The following is a 17,989-nucleotide window of genomic DNA, read 5'->3' on the forward strand; positions in this document are numbered from 1 at the left end:
TCAAGTTAATTTTCTGAAATGGTTTTTTGTGTGTAAAATCTTCTCTGATATTTCCTTTTTTTTTTTTTTTTTTAAAGATTTTATTTATTTGAAAGAGAGAGCAAGAGAGAGAGCACGAGCCGGTGAGGGTCAGAGGGAGAAGCAGACCCACCGCCAAGCAGGGAGCCCAATGTGGGGGGCTGGGGGGGGCTTGATCCCAGGACCCCGGGATCATGACTTGAGCCAAAGGCAGATGCTTAACTGACTGAGCCACCCGGGCGCCCCTTCTCTGATCTTTCCAGTCAAAAATCAGTTCTCTCCTTCCTCTAAGCAAATGTCCAAAAAACAGGAGCTACATACACTGCACACTGTGCTGAATTACACTAAACTGTTCCCATGCTGAGAGCAGGGGCATACGTAACTCATGTTTTATATATACTGTGGATGAGGGACAGATCCAGGTTCAAAGTGTAGTTCCTCCAGGTACTTACTAGCACTGCAATCCTTGGTAGGTTATTTAAACACATTGTGCCTCAATTTTGTTATCTTTGAAATGGGACAATGACAAATGATACCTTCATGACTGAAGTGAAGATGAAGCATAAAAAAATGTTTGGCTCAATATGGACCACCTAAAAATTCACCAAGAGGACAGCTTTTCCTTATTGTTTATTATTAATTTGTGTTTCCTATGCTACAGGAATGTACTCCAAGACCCAGTGCTCAAAAAGCATTTGCTGTCAAAGTAATAAGCAATGATTTCTCAATGCCCTTTCTCCTTACCCAATTTTGTTCTGTCATGAAGGGTATTTCATAGTATTTCTAATGACAAGTCATCCCTTCCTCCCCCTTTGTTTCCTTCAAAAATAACTGTACAAAATTCTAACGAACAAGCCCTGTCAGTGTCCCTCCTACTCCAGCCTGACTTTGTGCTCTGAACTAGTCACTGCCTACAGCCACAGTGTCGCTGCCCAGAGAATCGCCTGCTTCACCCTTACAACAAACGGCACTTTGTAGGCAAACTGGAGGCGAGCCCAAAGTAGGAGGGGGAAAAGCCAAGGAAAAGGAAAGTTTGGGCCAGAAACTGAGTTGACACCCGCACGATCGTCCACACTGTAACACAGGTAAGGAGAGAACAGGAAAGGAAAGACGTTCAAATCAACACAAACCTTCCCGAGTACTCCCAAAGCATCCCCCCCGCCGATCACCGATGGACAATGACTTCCAGGGCTCACGAAGGCCACGCTGGTCCCCTCACTGCCTAACACACATGGCTACTGTTGTTGACAAACAACTGTCCTGTATAATTGGACCTGCTCTTTCTCAAAGCAGGCATAGTGCCATTACTATCCCCTCCATCCTTCCTGTGGAGATGAAACCCAGTGAAACCCAACGTGAAATAAACCCAAGGCCCCACAGGCAGCAGAAGCCGGGGCCACCACCAAATCTCAAGTCCTCAAGCCCCAGATCCATGGTCCTCCCTCCCACTACCTTACATTAAGTGTGAAAAGCAATTTTCAAAATGTTCTCAGAAACACTCCAAATCCACTAGTTGCAAAGGTAAAGGTAAAACCGTTTTGTGCTCTTAAAAACAATTCTGGTGAGGGCTGTCAGCAGCAGCGAGGCCCCAGCGGCAGCCCTGAGGAGGGTCTGTGCGGTATGCCAGCATGCCGTTCCAGGAAGATCTGCAGCTTTCTCTTCCTGGATGGAAACTGTCTCCTGACAACTCTGTTCATTCGGTTTGGGGAGGAGCGACTGAGGAAGGAGCAAAATTGTCATTCTTTTTTCGAATCCAATCTCAATCCTGAGTTTAAAGCCGAGGTGATGTGGGAAGCAAATCTGTGATCCTTGCTGTGCAAGAGCGTGAGAGGCAATAATGCAGTCCTCAAAAGCACGGATCCTGAAGCCACTGAGGGCCCGGGTTCCCATCACTGCTCTGCCACTGCCAGTACATGGCCCTGAGTCCCTCAGCTGCTCAAGGTCATGGGGAAGTGCAGCCAGACTGCGGAACTGGGCCTCAGTGTCCCAGGCTACACAGCACGGAGGTGGAGCAAATGAGCTACTCCATGCGAAGTGCTCCAAACGGTGCCCAGCACGTGGGATACTACATAAATGTTTCCTATTTCCAGAATGGAACTGGTCTCTAAGATCGTGTTTGTCAAGTGTATTTTATAAGAAGGTTCAAGAAGCCTTCTCGTATAAATTTGTTTATCCATAATGCCCCAAACCAGGACAAAGATTATTTACAAGTTTCACTTCCTGGTAGGATCTTCCAGGATTTCCATCTGTGGACTAGAGTCCCTGGAAGAACAAACAGTGGAATGTCAAGAATTATTCTTCTTCCCGGCAATAGAGCAAGGAAATCTGCACCCATTCTCTCAATACTGCAAACCGGCTTCCATAATGAAAAAAAAAAAACAAAAACCAAAGACCTTCATTGCATTAAACTAACTAATGCGGCGGGGCGGGGGTGGGGGTGGGGGCACATTTTTAAAAATGCAGTTTTTATTCTGAAAGCAACCAAAGCATTAAAAATTTTAAAGTTACACCAGCTGAGAGGGACATGGTTCAGCTCACACAGGGATGACAGTCTCAGGGACTGGAATAAAACCTGCTGATGAATCAAAAGATTTCTTTCCCAGAAAATGCTGAAATTCCAGGAACAATGTGCTATACTTGGGATGATTAAGAGAACAATGCTCTTAAAAATCCCCTCTCAGGCTAGGAGTCTAGCCTCAGCTCCTAACAGAGATCTGCTCAAGGATCACCTCTCCTCCTCTCAGAGGGGGCATCCGTACGACACATTCTTCGGAAGCGATGGCAGGCTCTTCCCCAGAAGAGCAGATACAACTGACGACAGCAGCACTAGTCGGGTCACAGCACAGGTCTGAGGTCGTGCCCTGCACAGGGGCGCCCCGCCAGGGAGCAGGGGCAGAAACCCAGCCCCCGCTGTTCCCCGACTGGGCAGCTGCCGGTGTGCTGCCGCTGACTTCACACTAAGGGACTGTGGGGGCTGCTCCAAGTCGTGCTGAGCACACAAGCCCTCCACGAGCGAAACAAGCTGGAGTCCAGAGCCCTGTGGGAGCTGGGGGCTGCCGGGCGTACCCCCTAGGACGCCGCTGCGGTCTGTCCTCCAACAATAGCCAACTTTCTGCAGGGCGGACATTGGCCAGCTCTCCTGGTTTCCTTTTGGTTATCAGCTGCTCTGTGGTCTCTTCTTTTCCTGCCTCTGTATTCTCCTTTCTGACGGGAACTCTTTCCCTTCCTTTCCACTCCAATTCTCCTTTTGCAGAAGCCACAACACAAATTAATGCGCACCCACGAGGAATGGCAAAATAATGGCACTCTGCCCACCCACATAGATTCTACACTACTTCCAAATATTTATCGGGTCACAATTTTCCCTTTCTCATGTAAGGACTCTTCTGGTCTCTCCTCTCTATTACCCCCCAAATCAATTTTGAGATGTAAATAAATGCTCCTCTTCCCTTATCTTCAGAGGGTAGATGATCTTTCTTCACCTCCAAGTGGCGCTTACCCCTCATTCTCTACTCCTGGGCCCACCTGCCCCCTTTGCCCCATACCCGCATCATCTTGGCCTCACTGCTTCATTCCCAAACTACATGTTTCTCCCTGAATCTCTTACTCCTCAAGCAAGACAACCCTTCAAATGCATTCACTCCAGATATAACAAATTTAAAGGGCAGAAATTGTTACAAGTATGGGGCTTTTGTTGTTGTTGTTTTTCTGCTTTGTGTGTGTATTGGGGGGGGGCATGGTGCACGGAACAATGAAATCAAGTTTTGATCTGTTTCCATTTAAACTGATTGTCAAAGTGTATTGTGCTTTTATTCACATCCCATGCTTCTGTTTACCTGGCCACTAAGGGCTATCTATCTCTAAGGGCCTAAGCTTGCAGGCTGTATCCAGCCCACAAAGCCATTTTGTTTGGTCTGCAGGAAGTTCTTATTTAAAATGTTGAGCTAGCCAATCTTTTAAAATCAGGAGATTTTAAAGTAATAATCCAGATTTCTGGCTTACAGTGAAAAATCAGAAGATCTGGCAAGACTTGCCCACATTCCCATATGGCAACAATTGGCTGCTGAACAGATCAGCTAAACAGAGCCCCTTTAGACAGACCTGCACTTTCTAGTTCAGCCCAGGTCCACCCCACTCCCTCCTGATCACCCTACCCTGAGGCTGAGGACAAGCTGTCACAAATCATCTTCGGAGAGGCGTACTTCAGGCAGGGCCTGGTATGTGCTTGAGACCCCAGGGCAAGGCTGGCCTCCAACTCTAAGGCTCCCTCTGGTTAGTGCAGAAACTACAGATACAATTACAAAGTTTGGGCTTCGTACAGAATTTGCCACATACAAATAATGTGTAAGGAAAAGAACTAAGAGGGAAGGAAAACGTACCATAATAGAAAGACATCTGAAAAGAACTAGGTTAAAGAAAGAGAAAAGCATCCCTCCCTCTCTGGGGGGGTGTGTGCATGGGATGGGAGTGCGTTCGTGCAAGCTGTGTTAACACTGCAGACCATCTCCTGATCTGTACTTTATTATTGGCTGAATGTTAGTGTGAAAAATAAAACCGCTGAAGTAGAAATTCTAACAGAATGAATTCAATCCCCTGAAATGATTATACTTGAGTAGAATACATCTGCAAATGGAGTATATATATGTGATACAGATATATGGATATTGATTTGACTCGTTGTTTAGTGGACATAGATAGGATTATTTATTGTTTCACTGCAGATGTTTGCTATAGCATTAATTTAGCAAGCACTTGGACGTAACACCTTACAAACACGAGCTACGTCTGTATCTATTTATGGACAGCAACCACTGTAAGGTCACATCTGAGGAGGAGTTTACTCCTACCACTACCTGTGGCACTCCATCACCAACACTGAGGACAAGAGACCAGGGCTAGAGAAGTCACCACAACAAGTGATTTTAAAATACCCTCTCAGTTCTAGGATAAACTTACCCTCAAGTGGTTTTACTCTGATTGGTACTTTTGAAAATGCTGTGCGCTGGCAAGAACACAGGCCTGGAAGCCAGGAGACCCAGGTACCACTACAATCCCCTCTTCACAGCTTGTGTTCACAGGTTCAGATCTGATCCCTGAATGAGGAACACGAGCCAGACAGGTTGTAAGGTCCCTCTACACCTCAAAATCCCATTCTCTTATTTGTTTTTTTTGGCAAGAATATGAATAGGGATCATAAAATGAATACAAAGAAATACAAGAGAAATGAGAACAGTAGGTAAGAGAACAGGCTTTGAAATGACAAGTGTAGTTTCAAATTCTACCTCCACCACCTCTGGTATTTTTGCAAACCACATAACCTCTCAAGCCTCAGTTACCTCATCTGTAAGATGGGAGTAGTCCACTTTCCACTCAGGATTGCTTTGAGGATTGAATGAGAATGCATGTAAACTCCAGGGCATAGGCTTGGACAATCAGGAAATGCCTAATAAATAGTTATTAGCATTAATTTGGGGTATTCCACAAATCGTCCAATTGCTTCTTGAGCAGTTAAGTTAAAAAAAAAAATTAGCTATATCTGATAATAAATTGATTTTTAAAGCTTATTCGGTAGGGTAGCATCATGGAGACCATTTTCCAAAGAATTTTAATTTTCAAATACTTCTTAGAACTAAGCTTGGAACAATCAGTGACGAGAATTTTGACTGACGGTACTTCATACCCGATGTGATGGGCATGAATCTGTCCTGTCTCCATTGCATGAGATCTGGAGAGGCAGCTCTTGGGTGATCAACATCCTTCAGAGGGAATGGCTGTCTTGCACTTCCTTTCTTCTCCTGCTTTGTAGAATTCATTGCAGTGTTGGTGATCTGTTGACGCGGAGATTTAGCAAAGGAATTTATGGGTTGCTGGGGAAGTGAAGCCTTCTCTGGCAATGTTCCTAACTGTTACCAGCAAGCAGAAGAGGAAAGTAAAAAGGGTTTTAAGAAATGTTCATAATGGAATCTAACGTTGACATGCATGAGCCCTGCCCAGCAGCAGGTGTCCACAAGAGGATATGGACATCTTGAAAACCTCAGAGCAGTGGTCATTCCAGACTTGATTTCAGACTAGTAAAATCTGAAAGGAAGACTGTCATAAAATTGCCAGGGCTTAGGTGACCAAGAAATGACCTGAAAAACTAAACCATCACCATCCTTCACAAGAGGAAAAACAGTAATACCTCAAAGTAGGAAGAACCCAAGATTTTTTTTAAAAAGACCTTTTAAACAGAATAAACTCACCATTAAAATCAAAACTGAAAAGCTTGCCACATTGTCTCCCTTCTTTTCTTTCGCCCTAGGCTGGGGAACTGTCACCACGGACCCCCTCTGGAATGGCCTTCCAGTTGGCCCCATTATGCCACCCGGTTGGGGATGCAGCACCTCATGGAAGCACGAAGGGCCACACTGTGAACCATCCAGTGTCTTGGTCATCACCTTCCAAGGATACAGATGTATCCTTAGAGCTCCATGTTTGTCTTAGTAACTAATTGTGAGCCTGTCAGCCACAAATGTTTCGAAACCTTTTTGAGAGTGTCTTCAGTCAGTACCCAGCCTTTGTGTAGGCTCTGTAAGACAGTGGTTCTCAGTCTCAGCTCTACATATGGAATCACTTGGGGGCAGAGAGAGCTCTTTTCTTTTTCCTTTTTTTTTTTTTTTTAAGATTTTATTTATTTATTTGACAGAGAGAGAGACAGCGAGAGAGGGAACACAAGCAGAGGAAGTGGGAGAGGGAGAAGCAGGCTTCCCGCTGAGCAGGGAGCCTGATGCGGGGCTCGATCCCAGGACCCTGGGATCATGACCTGAGCCGAAGGCAGACGCTCAACAACTGAGCCACCCAGGCGCCCCCAGAGACAGCTCTTTTCAAAATGAAACTCCACTCCCAGAGATTTTGATTCAATACCTAGGGCTCAAGTAACTTTAAAATATTCCCCAGGCTGACTTGGATGAGAGCCAGGCAGGGCTGAGGAAAACTGGTGCCGAATTTTTTTTGCCTTCACCCTGAATTTAGGTATTACAAAGCTGTCAGGTACACCTCTTTGGGCATTCCTTCAGGGGACAAACATGAACGGGGGGCCTGCCATGTGCCAGGAACTAGGAAATCAGTGGAGAACAAGACAGATACACCCCTGCCCTCACCAGGCGGACAGGGTACCGGAGCAACAGACAAGGAGGCGGGCAACCGAAATACCACTTTCAGGCTTCCTGGGATGAGGTGAACATTCCAGGTTCCTCCATCCTTATCCTCGTGGTTTCATGGGTTTCAATAACATCTCCCGACGATCTTCTTTCCAGATACTAAAAATCCCAATATTTTTATCAGAAAAGCAGACGGGCAAGGCCCTGTCCTTGTGGAGCCTCCATTCTAGCAGGAATGCCTACATTTTCTAGGTACCATTACATTGGTTGCCCCAACTCCAGGGTCTTTCCTAAAGTCAGGTGCCCCAGCTTTGAACAAAGCACAGTGGAAACTCAAATAAGATTGTTTTCTGTTTGGTTTCCACAATCTTTTTTTTTTTTTTCCCAAAATCTTTTTGATGGAGCTTAGCGTTTCCTGTCTTTTTTAATCTGCAAGAGCAAGTTGGGACAACACTGTGAAAGTGTTTTTGAAGTCGTTTCCTGGGTCTTGCCACCAAAACACCACCCTCTGACAGTTCCATAATTTCTCTCTTAGTACCTGACCTCCTATTGCCCAGAGAAACTCACCTGCAAATCTTCTGATGACTCACATAACCTAATACGGTTGCCCTGGAGTAAATCCCCATTGGTTAGTTATTTCCTAATTCAGAAGAGCTTGCTGTCATCTGTAAACCTAGAAATTCCACTGTGTGCTCCTTCTTTTGGATCAATTATGTAAATAAGGCCTGAGGGACCCACTGTTTACACATCTCCAAGCAGAGGAGAAATCTTTATCCTTAGCCTTTATTTGTGGTCTTTAAGGCCGATGAATTCTAATGCCTGCTCTGTCACTTCATGTGTAAGCTACAGCTAGTCACATCACCTCCCTGGGCCTCGATTTTCTCATCTACGAAATTCGAGTGTTGATACCTTCTATAAAATTCTACCTTTCTGTTCAAATAGTACATCACATCCTTAATTCAAAGGTGACTTCAAGTTTGATACAGCCCTTAAAAGTGTAAAAGGACAATACCTGGGGGTTTTCCAATATTTTCCCCCCTCAAGAAATCTCATACCTTCACAAAACATCCCTTCTCTCAGGAAAATCCCTCATCTCCAGAGGACATGGACAGGTGTCCCACGTGGACGAGAACGGAAGGGAGAGCAAACAGACTGACCATCTGGACAGACAACACACCAGCAGGGTATTAGGGCACGATGGACATTCCTAACAAAGAAGGTGCACACGTTAGCTGTGAGATCTGTAATTTTGTTCTAGTGCTCTCAACGATGTTAGATGGCTACCACCCCAAACAAATAATTTATTTAAATCTAGTTTGTTGAATAGATCTAGAACATTTAGGGAACTTGACACTAAGTTCTTTCTGAACTGCCTGCTTCAAAAAACATCTAAGCATGGTGATTTCCTAATGTCATTTCAGAGATGACATGTGAAATCTGGTAAGTATGAAATTATACCAATGACAAGCTAAACCCCAATTCTGGGGAAAAAGGCTTGTTTCTAAGCCCCAATTCTCTCTCCTTCCCCAAATGTAAAGCTGTCACTAATGAAGTATTTTGGGCGTACTAACAAAAAGAAAACGAAAAAAAAGCTTGGGCCAAGTGGGAATCAAGTTCGTACGTGTTTTTTTCAGTACCACTTATCCTATTTACCTCTTCACAAATTTCAAAAGCAACTCTGATCTGGCAAGTTTCAGATTTACACAGAACATTAGAAATTCTCTTCCAGATGTCTAAACAGTATTACAAAGACCCCAGAGGATGGAGTACTAATTTCAGAAGCTTGCAACAGACTCAAATAATTTCAAAAGGGCATCACAGGTGCAAACATTTGCAAAAGCTAAATGCAATGTAGTTTGACCACAAACACAGATTTCTCAGAAGCCCCTAAACTAAAGGCCAGTCAACCCTTGGAATTCACCTCCATCACTCAGCACCCCAGGTCCGGAATGGGACTAACAGTGCCAAACTACTGGATTGCGTGCACTATTAATACAGGCGGCTACAAAAATGACTTTTGGCTAAGTCATCCTCTACTCCTCTCTCATAGGATTAGAAGGCAGAAGCAAGATTTTAAGATCTCAAAAGACCTTAAGACTGGACCAAAATAAATAGGATAGCACTGAACATGGACAAAAACAAACCAAAAAACTTCCATTCGATTTCACACACATACAAAAATCTGCCCAATGAATACACGGATGTAGCAGCTCGTACAAGAAATATCTGGATGTTCTGACTGTTTGGACAGAACCTATACATGGATCTGTGCTAGCTACATGCTACTTTTTTTTTTAAAGGCAGTTTTTTAAGTTTAAATTGCAGTAAATAGATGCTTATGCCTTGGTTTCAGGAAACCGCTGCCCTACTGTACTCTTTGTTGACCAGAACACATTTCAATTACCGTATTCAACTCCAGACACTGTTACTCTCCATGTGAGATGCTGACAAAGAAGATATCTACAAACCATGTCCCACACAGGATTAGGAAAAGAAGTGGACTATTTTGCACTGAGAATAGGGGAAGGATACATCACACTTTCTTTGTGAAAGATGTCAAAGGGCTGTCCTATTGATGTGGGAAGTTCCCAGGAGGCAGTCTTCAGCGCAAATAATAATCATACATAGTTCAAAGATACAGCGACATGTCTTCATAAGTACAGAGTTCCCTGTTCCTGGGGGTGTCTAAATAGAGGCTGCCTAGCCAAGTGCAAGAATTTACTAAAGAAGTTAGACCAGGACCTCTCTACAATTCCAATTCTGATTCCATGATTTCCCACCTGCCCAATATTATACTGCCCTGCTGGCTCATCTGCCACCATCTCTTGAAAACGCCCTTTTCTTCTGATTAGGTTTTGCCCAGATCCCAATCACTTCAGGCCTGAGCACAGCAGAAGTCTCCTAGATTGGCTTCCCAACCTTGACGTCCCTCCTCATGTGTCAAGAACCACCTCCTTCAAGGCCTATTCTGAGATGTAACTTCACTTCACAGTGACCTTTCTGGTTACTGTCTAGAGCAGGATTTCTCAACCCTGGCACTACCGACATTTTTGCCAGGATAATTCTTTGTTGTGGGGGCTGTCCCGGGCATGGCAGGAGGAATGCTGAGCAGGATCCCTGGCTTCTATCCACTAGATGTCAGTAGCACCTGCCTCCCAGCTATGGCCAAAAAAATGTCTCCAGACATTGCCAAATGTTTGCTGGGAGGCAAAATCACCCCTTGTTGAGAACCACTCTTCTTGAGGCAAATGATTAACACCACTGACCTGTGGTTCAAGTTTTCCACTAACTAGATTCCCCCTACCTTCATCAGTCATGGTCTCTACTCCAGCCAGGCAAACCTATTTACTATCTCTGACTTGTGACAAAGCTCACTGCTTCCCCTAACACATGCTCCTTCCCTTTTTCCCAAAGCCCACAACACTTTCATCTGGCTCCAAAAACACTTTCCATTTCAGTATTCCTTGACCTTTGAGAAAAATGTAATCCTTTGCAGCTTGTGGTGTCCTCACCCATACCTGTCTTACCGGCCCTCTATCTGTACACGAATCCTCTCCTTCCTCGTTAAGGAACCACAGCATCCACTCTGGTTCTCTGCTTGCTGCTAGCACTCAGTAAATCCTGATTGGTATTTCTTAGAATGTCAAACATCAGCTCCAATTACATGTGGAAAATATGTGAAATCCCTTACCAACTACCATTTCAAGAATGTATGAGATCATGAGTACACAGTTTGAACAAAAGTTTGACTTCTTCATACGTAGTGCCAATCCACCTACATGACTGGGATTGAACCAAGTCTAACTTCCATCATATAGCTACCAAAACAATTTAGCTACTGGGACAAGACAAACACATCAAAATTTTGTAAAATTAATCAAAAAAGCTCAGCACAATGTAAAAGTTAAGGGGGAAAGGCCAAGTTCTGACCACTTTTTTTTTTTTTTTTTTAAAGATTTTATTTATTTGACAGAGAGAGACACAGCCAGAGAGGGAACACAGCAGGGGGAGTGGGAGAAGCAGGCTCCCCACGGAGCAGGGAAGCCCGACATAACCTGAGCTGAAGGCAGACGCTTAATGACTGAGCCACCCAGGCGCCCCTCTGACCAAGTTTTTAAAAATTCTGTAAACCTTGGCAAGGAGGAAAGGATGTGACTATGGCTCCATACGCCCCCCCCCCCCCCCGCCCCGCCCCCCCCCCCCCCCCCCCCCCGGTTCATTGCATCACCAACTACTCAACATGGTAACGGGAGACTGGGGGACTGGGTCATCTAAGGACAGTCTCCTCTTCCACCTGCTAATGTGTTAAGTTTTAATCAACAAAGTATATACACACCCTCAATAAAAATGGGACAAATCTAAGATAAAATGTTCAAATATATAAATAAACCATGCCAATTCAATATTTGGAATTTTTTTTTTCCACCTCCATGTTTCAACTAATCGTTTTATGGGAGGCTCCCTACCTAACCTATAGAGATCAAACACTCCAAATCAACTTTGCTGGATCCTTACTTTAACTCATCTCAGGATCTTTCCTCTCTCTTGCTTTGGCATCTTAACAGGGTTTTAGTCAACTGATGTGGAAGGCAGGAGAAGCGACAACTCTACTCCTCTCCTAGCTGATGGTAGGTGTTTGGTTAGTATTTTGTGGACAGTAAAAAGAAACGTTGTCTAAAGACCTCATTTACTGGTTATGGTGCAGGATTCTTCCCATAGGTCAGTAAAAAGCAGAGGTCCCAGAAACTTTGGTGGGGAAGGTCTGAATCACTGTCATCCTTGGCACTCGGAAGTGCCCTTTGGTTGTTCATGAGGTAAACAGCCCTCACCATTACTACAGACAAGAATTCCTTGCCTGTGCAGACTCTTTCAAAGTCCAGCACAGAACACAAAATACGTGCTCAATAAACGCTGCCTGGCTGGAATTTTATCATCAAAGCTAAGGAGGGACGCCTGGGTGGCTCAATGGTGGCTCAATCCGTTAAGCCTCTGCCTCAGGTCGTGATCCCAGGGTCCTGGGATAGAGTCCTGCATCCGGCTCCCTACTCGGTGGGGAGTCTGCTTCTCCCTCTGCCTGCAACTCCCCCTGCTTGTGCTCTCTCTCTGACAAATAAATAAATAAATAAAATCTTAAAAAAAAAAAAAAAAGCTAAGGAAAGCTTCCAGAAGTTAGCTCTCTTTACTCCTGTATCTCCTTCAAAATAGGTCCTCATAGCTTTCTCTGCTCAACAAGAAATATTTTTCAAATTCAAGGAAGAGGAACGGAGGAAATCTGCAAAGCAGAGGGAACCATGTAGGAGTCCAAGTAGCTCAAGTTGGGCCCCACGGTTGGCTAGGGCCCCCCAGTACCTATTTTCCATCTTTCTGCCTACCTCTTCAGTACTTGCTCCCACTCACCTTTGCGTTTCTTTCTTTTCCTGAAGCCCTACCTCCCCACCTTCTGCCACACAACCCCCCAAGTGCGTGCCCGTTGGGACCGCAAATCCCCACCTCTTCCGCTACAGCAGGGACCTACCTCTCCTCCCTCGAACCTGCAGCAGCTCTTCTTCACTGCGGCTGGCTTTTTAAAAAACACAAAACACAAAACAAAAGCCAAAACCCTAATTTCTTTATCCCTAAAGGACACCCCAAATTAGGGGGGACATTAAGAGGAAGGCCTCTATCAACCCTCCAGGAAGCAACTTCCCCCAATCCTCCTTCCCAAGCCCCTGGCCAGGATAGGAGCAGAAGTCCCTTTCCCAAGTGCCCACGCCTTCAAACAAGCTAGAAGCGGATTATACCGGTACCCAACCCGGAGATGGCCCGCGGCGGGCAGGGTGCACCTGCGGGCCCCCAGCTCCCTCCCTCCCGCTCGGGGGGCGGGGCGCGGCCCTCATTCCCCGCCCAACCCACCCGGCGCGGGAAGCGGGCGAGGGGGAGGCGTTTCTGGAGAAGTTAAAGGGCTCACCTTCTGGGCTCCCGGCCAGCAAGGCCAGACACCAAACACCCACCTCCGAGAGGAATCAGCGGAGCCGAAACCGGGTCTCCCCGCCCTCCCGACTGCGTGGACGGGGGCGAGAGGAGGGAGCGCGCGCGAGGGGGAGCCGGAGGGAGGCAGTCCGCACTCTCCCCTCCCAGGGCCCACCGCCGCCGGCGCAGGCGTCCGCGGCGCCCGCCGCTCCAGCTGCTCCGAGCGGCACAATCTTCCGGGCCCGGGCGGTCGCAGACGGGAGACCAGCGCAGCCCCGCGCGTCGCCCGCATCACCCCCGGCCCCCGCCCCTCGCGGCGAGTTCCCGGCCGCAGCCTCCGCTCCCAGCGCGGGGTCGGACGCCTGCGCCGGGAAAGGGGCGCGCTTCGCCTCCGGGGCGGCTCCCACCTGCGCGGCCCCGGCCCATTGCCCCGGCCCCGGAGAGGCGCGCACCAACCTTGGGGGGCAGCCCGGGCAGCTTGGCCGCCGAGCCACGGCTTATGCTGAGGCGGGAGGTGGCGGCATCACCTGCGGCGGGCGGCGGCTGCACCGGGACGCGCCGGGGCGGCGAAGGCGCGTGGCGCCCTGGACCCTGCTCCCGAGGCCCCGCCCGCGGCTGCCACCTCGAAGCGCGGCGGAGGAGCCGGGGCACCACGGGCGGCGGCAGCGGCGGCGACGGGAGCAGCAGCACATGACTCTGTAACGGGGGGAATTAGACAAAGCGTAACATGGACTCCGGGCCCGTGCAGGCGCTGCAGCTCCGGGACCAACCGCAGCCAGCGAGCGCCGCGACTGGCTCGGCCGCAGCCAATGGGGCGGGCCCGGGCCTCCATGTGACGGCGAGCACTTTCCCCCGGCCGCACGGCCGCGCCCGCAGCGGGCCGGGCTCACCGGAGGCGGCTGCCTGGCCAGTTAGGTGGCCGAGGGTCGGGGACTGGCGGCGAGAGGCTGCCAGAGACCGGGCAGGTGCATGGGGCGGGGAAGATCGCCGGTCACCGAAAGACTTACCTGTCAAACGTCTACCTGAACAGGGCGCCGTGCCAGGCAGCCGCTGTCGCCTGGCGGGAGCGGGGCAAGGTCAGCAACCTTCGCCCTTCTGGGTCTTTCCTTTTGACTAAAACTCTGATATTAAGACGTAGGGAGAAATGCCATGAAGTGGTAGGGGGACATTTGCGTAAAAGTCATTTAAGCAGTTTCCAACCCAAGGAGAAAGTCCTTGCCTCGGATTTGGGGCACTCACAACTTTATCTTGGCACGAATAGCTACCCAGCCTCATGTGGTCCGTCTCTGCTATGAAAGATCTATTGGAGAGTCAGTTCTTGTTTTAATCCGAGTCTACTCTTTTTTCCCCATTCTTTTTTGCCAAAATTGTCTTGTGTCTGAAGCAGGCAGATGAAAGGTTGTCCTCTCCTGAGAGGTGTTTTCCAACCTCATAGTTTTTCTTCTTGTTTTTGTTGTACGATGGAAATGTATTTCCCGTCTTTCTCGTGGGTGGGGAGAAGCAGGGATAAAGAAATAAGGCCAGGAGGGATGTTCGGAATTGTTGGTTTATAACAAGACAAATGGTTCCAGCCCAATACTTCAGTATCTCCTTTTATTGGAATCCACCCTTTTCTGTGAACAATGGGAAGTCTCATCTCTATCAGGATCTCTCCATGTCAGTGAATGTTCAATCAACATTTACTCAGTGTCAATGTTCTTTGTAAACATGCGGCACAAAATGGGAGGGGCGCTCAGGAAGGTGTGTGTTCAGATACAGCAAGGCCTTACAAAGAGTGGTTTTCTAAGGTTTCAGGAAGGGCTTCGGAGAGAAGAGGGGGATAGAATGGACCCTGGCATAGTGAGCCCTTGTGGATCAGGCACTGAAAGTGAAGAAGGGCAGCCCTGGCAGGGAGGAGTACGAACAGAGGTCCAGAGCATGCTCAAGGGACTGTTCTAGACTAGTTACAACATGACACTAGATTTTGAGTCCTTCTGACCTCTTGCATTCTCACTTTCCTTGCCCTGTCCCTCACAAGCCAGCAGTCTCTCCTATTCCACACACCCAGCCAAGAAGGAGGTGTGTGGGCAGGGGCTGTGTGGTAAGTGATCTAATCACAGTACCAGATTTGCTCATCTGGGAGGTTAGAGCAGTTTTAGAACTGTTAACATCTAGTGGTGTAATATTTTGATTGAAAACACCCCACTATTATAACTAATTTGGAACGGTTTGCTGTTCGTAAAAACACTTTGTCCCACGTTTCGATCTTCCCTGGGCTTTAAACTATGATTCTAGATCTGAGAGAAATATGATTTCAAGATTGGTATAAATTGAGAGAAAAAAAGTAATAATCAGAAAACAGTCAAATGTGGAGAAACAGATATTCACACATACTATACGCTTGAGTACAAATTGGGCAAATCCCTTTGGAGGACAGTTTGGCAATTTTGGAAAAAATAAGTGTGTGTTCTCTTTGACCAGGTCATTCCACATCTAGGAATTTATACTTCAGGCTTATATATGCAAAAATGATGTATTTCAGAAATATTTACACATGTGTATAAAAACATATGTACAGGCATGTTTGTAATAGCAAAAACATGTAATAGTGTACAAGTCTAATAACCGAATCCCAGTAGGAAACTATTTAAGCAAGCTCTGCTAGATCTGTAAAAGGAAACTGTACGTAGCCACTCATAAAAATAAGATAAATCTACTTGTACATGGAAGAGTGTCCAAAATCTATAAGTGAAAAAAGCAAACCGCAGAACAATATAGATAGCATGATCCCATTTGTATTTGCATTTTTTTGTCTCAAAACATACATGTTATCAGACACACACTTAGAGGAAATCTGGAAGTACATGTAAGAAGCAGTTAACAGTGGTTATCTCTGAATGTGATATCACTATGGCCATCCACTTTCTGTTACAAAGTTCTGTGTGTTTGCATTGCTTTCATGTTGAGCACATATTACTTTGATGACAAGAAAAATAATAAAAACATTTTTTTTAAAGATTTTATTTATTTGACAGAGAGAGACACAGCGAGAGAGGGAACACAAGCAGGGGGAGTGGGAGAAGGAGAAGCAGGCTTCCCACGGAGCAGGGAGCCTGATGCGGGACGCGATCCCAGGACCCTGGGACCATGACCTGAGCCGAAGGCAGACGCTTAATGACTGAGCCACCCAGGCGCCCCAATAAAAACATTTTTTTTAAAGATTTTATTTATTTATTTGACAGAGAGAGACACAGCGAGAGAGGGAACACAAGCAGGGGGAGTGGGAGAGGGAGAAGCAGGCTTCCCGCGGAGTGGGGAGCCCGATATGGGGCTCAATCCCAGGACCCTGGGATCATGACCTGAGCCGAAGGCAGATGCTTAACGACTGAGCCACCCAGGCGCCCTGCAATAAAAACATTTTTAAAGGTAAAATTGGTAAGAGCTCTACCAACGACAAGTAATGAAAGATCACTCTGATGGTCCAGGATGTAAAAAGTTGTCTGCTTTCCTTATACCCCAAGGAAAACAAATAGGAAGAGGACAGCAGAGGACAATAACAGATATGACATTGGATTCAAAATTAAGGAATGTGACAGAAAAGGAATCTGAGGCTACTCCAGATACGTCTACAGGGTTGGGGGGACACAGTAAGGTTTCAAGGAAGTTGTGTCTAACAGAAACTTACAGAGGGCACTTACCATCCTTTGCTGAGTTGTGATGGTCAGGAATCAGCAACCGTTCTAGCACCTGGTAATCACACTAATAATAACAACCAGTGCCAGGCACCGCTCTAAGTACTTTACATATGTTCCCTTTTAGTCCTCACAGCAACCCTAGGAGATAGATACTATTCCTATCCTTGTTTTTTAGGACTGGAGCCAAAGGCTTGAAGAGGTTATGTAATTAGCTCAAGTTCACACAGCCTATAAGTGGCTCTAGAGGTAAGCATTTAAAATACTGTCTAAAAGGACCATTTGAGATAAAGGCCATTATATGTGCATCTCTTTCTAGTAAGTATTGTAATTCTAGGTTGATTTGTGCTTACCTAAACCATAGCACTTGGCATGCCCTGAGGCACTCAGTAATACTGAATGAATGAATGAATGAATGAATGAATAATCGACTTTCCTATAGAGAAGAATCTGAGCTCCTTGGAGGAGCGATTTTGCATTGTTCCTTTTTTTATCACCTGGTAGAGTGCCCAACAGGTGGTAAGCAATAGGAATTTCAATAATCTGTAAACATGTTTTTGAAATATTGTGCAGAAATCAAGCTTTATAAATTGATCCCAAATACACTGGGGTAGCTTATGAATAATATCATGATGAATTCCTTGTAGAATGAAGAATAGCCCTGGGGCACAGGGCTAAATCTGGATACACCTGCATAACCATACATAAATAAATACAGACTATATTTGCTTGGAAAGTGGCGGTCATGCTGAAGAGCTGAAGGGATACAAAATTTCAAGTTACTTGAGCCTCTTTTTCTCTCACCTCCTGGTTTCTGAAATGGGGAGAACGATACACATCTTAAGTTATTGTGAGGCCAAGGACTAACTGACATATGGAAAGGGCTTAGCTAAGTGCCTAGAACATAGGCATTGCTCAGTAAATGTTACCTATTATAAGTGTGTCCATATAGTATAAATGTGACCCAATTTCCTTTTCTTTTAAGATTTATTTATTTTAGACAGAATGAGAGCAGGGGAAGGGGCAGAGGGAGAGGAAGAAGCAGACTCAGCGCTGAGTGTGGAGCCAGACGAGGGCGGATCCCAGGACCCTGAGCTGAAATCAAGAGTTGGACACTTAACCGAATGAGCCACCCAATTTCTTAAACTATTGTGACCCTCTAAACTTTACAGCCACCATAACAGGCAACATCTGGGAGCTCACATCCATATC

The 17,989-nt window shown here is 46.4% G+C and overlaps 1 protein-coding gene across 5 annotated transcripts in view; it reads right to left on the minus strand.

Moving 5' to 3' along the window:
- LRRC8D (leucine rich repeat containing 8 VRAC subunit D) overlaps positions 1-13,840 on the minus strand; it is a 113,230-nt gene extending 99,390 nt beyond the window's left edge. For 2 of the 5 annotated variants that reach the window (XM_032424169.1, XM_032424124.1), the window contains exon 1: positions 13,563-13,840. The gene's annotated coding sequence lies outside the window, so the exon portion shown is untranslated. Of the gene's footprint in view, positions 1-5,698; positions 6,217-8,212; positions 11,085-13,104; positions 13,196-13,562 lie in introns of those variants that run through there. The other 3 variants (XM_032424161.1, XM_032424151.1, XM_032424141.1) reach the window with 3 other exon arrangements.
- Positions 13,841-17,989: the final 4,149 nt, after the last annotated feature.

The sequence above is a fragment of the Phoca vitulina genome, unplaced genomic scaffold (genome assembly GCF_004348235.1).
Source record: "Phoca vitulina isolate PV1807 unplaced genomic scaffold, GSC_HSeal_1.0 scaffold2, whole genome shotgun sequence".
Taxonomy (NCBI): Eukaryota; Metazoa; Chordata; class Mammalia; order Carnivora; family Phocidae; genus Phoca; species Phoca vitulina.